Raw genomic sequence first — 5,461 nt, forward strand, 5'->3', positions numbered from 1 at the left:
CCTGTAGTGCTTGGGGTCACTGGGGGACTTGACAATGGCAGGGTCGCCCAGGCTGGGGTTAGCCCTGCGGCCCCGTCCTTGCGCCTCAGACTCCTCCTGGGGCAGTCGGGCTGCAGCACCTCGGCCGCCCGCTCCCGCTCCCACTCGCTGCCCCGCGGCCAGCTCCGGGCAGCTGCAGCTAGACAAGGGCTTACTCTTGCCGGACATAGCGTTGGCTCAGGCGCCGCGACCAGCGCTACGGAGGGGCCGGCCCGCTGTCTCCTTCCCGGCCCCCGCCTCCCTAGCGCGACCCGCGAGCCCTAGCGCAGCCGCGAACGGCAGCTCGCCCCCACATAGACAGTTGGACTAATAGTCACGACCAGCTCGGCTACCTCCCCAACCAATGAACATTCAGCTGCGTGATGACGTACCTTATCGCCCCTATGACGGTTAAATCAAACCAGCGTCAGAGAGGGCGGAGCAAACCATGGTGATCGTGGGGGGAGGAACGCACGGCGCCCCACGGAGCTTAAATAGCAGCGAAGAAGGAGCTAGACTAGAGACGAGGCTTAAGGTCTCAGCCTCCCCCGCCCATATTTCAGGGTTCGGACTGGTTCACTGACAAACACCCCCCCACATCCCGCGCTGGACTCTTCCACATACGGTGTTGGAGGAGGCGGGGCTTTCCCCGGAATGATCTCTCCCACTGGTTCAATGAGCTGTCGTTGACTGTCCGCGGAACGAGTGAGCATGCGTGGAAGAGGCCAAGGCCCTGGATGCTGGGAGAGGGGGAGCATTCCACGTGCAGGGAATGGGGCAGAGAGATGTGTCAATTCAACGAAACTTAACTGACTAGAGTTCAAGAGATAGAGGCCTCAGGCAGGCCTGCGTGTGATGTGGGTACCATTTGCCCACAGATTAGGGAGCTCACTCCCTTAGTACAGAGGTGTCTACCCAACAGGGGGTTAGCGAGTGCTGGGCTGTGTAATCCTCACTAGGAGACAGGATGTCTACCCAGTCAGCAGCAGTATAATGCCAGAGGCTATAAGCATTGTGGCTTTGCAGAGAAAGATTCAGGGTGCAGCTTAAACTGGGGAGTTTGGTAAAGTGCAAGCAATTTTCATAGCCAGAAGACATCTAGCGTGCAACCTCTGATTTTTGCCTTTATATATCTGAAATGAAAACACTTTGCAGAACTCCTTCCCAAGCAGAAGTAATCCTTCCTTGCACTTGGAAAAGCATCACTTTCAAGAATAGAATGGGTGCTTGTCAACAGACAACTTTTTTCATTACACAGTGCTGTAAAGAAATAGGAATTTAGTGGCCCTGATATTCCAGGGTGCCTGATTTTAACAAATGCCTGCACATGATAGGCTCTCAAGAGCCTAGTATCTGAGATAGCTAGGGAAAGTTCAAATAGAAACATTCTCACATTACAACCTAACAGCCAGTGCTAATTTACAGCCTAATGCTAGCCAGCGGCATTTCATTATCCTATTAACTACAGCCTCATTGAAGGGAATGCATTGGTCAAGTGGTGTCCAAGTGGAAAAGTCTTCATATGCAAGAGAGCTTTCAAACATACAACAAGGCTGCTGGCTCTGGTCATGGACTTAACAATTTCTGTAACTGGGCTCAAAATCAGAGGGGTAGCCGTGTTAGTCTGAATCTCTGTGGGCTCAAAATGAAAGAAGTGGCTTTTATTTTTGTCCGCACTCTTAATTAATGGAACTTGTGTCAAACACTTGATCTTCATTAGGAATACCCTGTACCAACCCCTAGATAACATACAGTATTATAAGGAGCAATTCTTCAGGGAGGAGCTAGTTCCTCTAGGAATAGATGTTTTACTCCTAACACATGTGCATGAAATCCTGAGATGCCTGTGCAGTTTTTACTCAGGGAAAATTCCCCCTCAGCTCTGAATTTAGCCCCATAGCTCTGGTTTGTTGCACAACAAAAACACTAACCCAGGAACCTATCCCTGCAACAAACCCCGTTGCCATCTCTGTCCGCATATCTATTCAAGGGATACCATCATAGGACCTAACCACATCAGCCATACCATCAGGGGCTCGTTCACCTGCACATCTACCAATGTGATATATGCCATCATGTGCCAGCAATGCCCCTCTGCCATGTACATTGGCCAAACCAGACAGTTTCTACGCAAAAGAATAAATGGACACAAATCAGATGTCAAGAATTATAACATTCAAAAACCAGTCGGAGAACACTTCAGTCTCTCTGGACACTCAATGACAGACTTAAAAGTGGCAATTCTTCAACAAAAAACCTTCAAAAACAGACTCCAACGAGAAACTGCAGAACTGGAATTAATTTGCAAACTGGACACCATCAAATTAGGCCTGAATAAAGACTGGGAGTGGATGGATCACTACAAAAACTAATTTCCCCATACTAATTTCCCCCTGCTGTTACTCACACCTTCTTGTCAATTGTTTGAAATGGGCCACCCTGATTACATTGGCCTCATTACCGCTACAAAAGTGATTTTTCCTCCCTTGGTATTCTACTGTTGAGAATAGCCCACTTCCACTTTAATTGAATTGTCTCATTAGCACTGATCCCCCACTTGGTAAGGCAACTCCCATCTTTTCATGTGCTGTATATTTATACGTGCCTACTGTATTTTCCACTCCATGCATTTGATGAAGTGGGTTTTAGCCCACGAAAGCTTATGCCCAAATACATTTGTTAGTCTCCAAGGTGCCACAAGTACTCCTCGTTGTTTTTACTTTCTTCAGTTTTTGCTACAACTCACCTGTCACAATCGCTGGTCCAGGGGTAATAAATTTTGACAGGGCCTCAAACTAAAATTTCCTACAGATAATGACTTGTTTATACTGCTCTATATGGGTCCTGTGCGTGGGGAGGGCCGGGTATATACTATACACTGAAATTTAAGTATGAGATTAATATTCCAATTGATTTATTTTCTAATTATATGGTAAAAATGAGTCAGGAAGCAATTTGTCAGTAATAGTGTGCTATTACACTTTTTTTATTTTTATGTCTGATTTTATAAGCAAGTAGTTTTTAAGTGAGGTGAAACTTAGGGGTACACAAGACAAATCAGACTCCTGAAAGGGGTCCAATAACCTGAAAAGGTTGAGAGCCACTGTCCTGTAGCACCTCAGCACATTAGATCAGCTAGAGAGGAGCTGCCCTGTCTACGCATTGGGATGCCTGTGCCTTTAAGAACCCAGATGTACTCTCCTGTGAGAGGGGAAATAAAAAAGCCCCTCTGCCCCCCTATTTTTGCAAACACAGCAGGTGGCTTATCTCTGCGGGGGTAACTGTTACCCCCCCTGCCTCTCCCTAAGCCAGGGTTTTGCCCCATGTCATACTCTGGCAGCGCCACCTTCTGGGCTTAACCCCGGCTTCTTACCCCGCCCCATCCCTGAGTTTGCCCTGCAGCCGATCTCCTGGCCCCAGTTTCTTGACCCCCGCCAGCCAGTATCTTTCCGCCCCCTGCCCAGCCCCTGCCCATTCCCCCCTCCGATTTACCCCCTTTGAACTCCGCTAAGAAGCACCAGCAGAGTGAGGGCAGCGGCTTCAGGAGCTGTTACTGAGCCTGCTCAACTAAGCCGCACAGTCTCCGGCATTGCGTAATTACTCCGCGCCCGCCCGGAAGCTGTCCCTCCGCGCCCGCTGTTGTCGGGCAGTCTGGTCTCCCGGGCCGGACGCGCGGTGCACTCTGGTCTCTCGGCGGTCGGTGGCCATGGGGAGCGATTTCTACCTGCGCTATTATGTGGGGCACAAGGGGAAATTCGGCCACGAGTTCCTGGAGTTCGAGTTCCGGCCGGACGGTGAGGGCCTGGGGCCCGCGGGGGAGGGAGGGCCGGGGTCTGAGCTGGGGAGGGGGGCGAAGCGCATCGGCTTCATGGCGAAGGGGGGTGGGGGTGACCCATGGCTCGTAGGGGCCGGGAGGGGCTGGCGCGCAGGGGCTATGCCGGGGGGTGGGCAGGAGACGGGCGAGATGTGCGCGCGCGGACCCGAAAGGCGGCGTCTGCTGGCGCTGCCCGGGCAGTGCCCGCCAAGTCCCGAGTTGTGGCTGCTACACGGGCACCAGCTTGAAGCTCGGACAGTGTTAAACAGTCCTTAAAATGTCGCCTCAGGTACGAAGCTGCCCCAAGCCTCCCTGGCCGTTGTTGTGCTTTCACTGCTACCATCACTTATTGTTAGAGGTTTTTCTCTTCCCCTGCTGCTTTGTGAAAGACCCACACAAAGGGGGGAAATTGACTATCCAGGGGAAACTGAGCAGGGCTATACAGGAGGTGTTGTCAAATACAGGCTGTAAACAGGCTAAGGCGGCACCGGACTGGGATATAGGAGATCTGGATTCGATTCCTGGTGCTGCCACAGAATCCTCCCGTGTGACCTTGAGCAAGTCACTTAATCTTCCTGTGCCTTCGTTCCCTGTCAGGAAAATAGAGAGAATACTGTCTTTTCTCCATCGTTTGACTGTTTGGGGGTTTTTAATCTGTAAGTACCGATTGTAGCTCCAGTGGAGCCTTCCCAAAAGTCAGGGGGCCAGAGGTCCTGCCCCTTCCTGAGGCCCCGCCCCTGGCCAAGTGGAAACTGGAGTGGGCTGGGAGCCATGGATCCTCCACCTGCCTGGGGTTGGGGGGCCAAGAGCAGCCCCTGGCCTGTATCCCTGTTCTGCGGTCCCCCTGCCCAGGGCAGGTGGAGGGTTCGCGGCTCCCCACAGCTGCCTCTGCGGCCTTATCCCCAACCCAGCTACACCTGGGGGATGGGGCCTCGGAGCCACAGCCCGGCCGTGGTAAGAGCTGCAGCCAGGCAGCTGTGAGGAGCCGTGGGCCTTCCACCTGCCCTAGACGGAGGGGGGCAGGGACACAGGCTGGGGACAGCTCTCACCTGTCCCACCCCACTCTGGGCAGTTGGAGGGTTTGCGGCAACCCCTCTGCCCAGGCTCCCCAGCCAGGCGCCAGCTGCTGGCTTGACCACGGGGGCAGGGCTGGGGCCCTATGAGGAAGAGATGGGGTACCCATGGCGAAAAATGGATGGGCCAGGCCCATCTACTTATAAAAAGTGGGAGAGCCCTGGCCCCCCGTATTCCAGCGCTGATGACTGATTGTTACTGTATATATACTATGTCCAGGAGGTTCTAAACTGCACCTGGTATGTTTGGGTACCAGTCGTGATGGGGTACTATTGTAATACAAAATAAAAATAAGAGAAATTCTAAAAATTCAAGTGATATTTATCTTCACTTGGTGGTGTCCCTTAAAATAATAGGTAAAATCTGATTTCTGTGACTAAATATTGTCAAAGTGTTGGTCACAATTATATTAATCTACCACCAAAAAATCTTGTTACTAGCTAATTCAGAAGTTATAATTAAATGTTGCTAGTGCAGTTAATTGACGTATTTCCCAGTATAACTGTAGCGCAAACCCTCTAACCAGTTGCATAGTTTTGAAATAATGGAAAATAC

The sequence above is a fragment of the Terrapene carolina genome, unplaced genomic scaffold (assembly GCF_002925995.2).
Source record: "Terrapene carolina triunguis isolate 2854851 unplaced genomic scaffold, T_m_triunguis-2.0 Scaffold103, whole genome shotgun sequence".
NCBI classification, from domain to species: domain Eukaryota; kingdom Metazoa; phylum Chordata; order Testudines; family Emydidae; genus Terrapene; species Terrapene triunguis.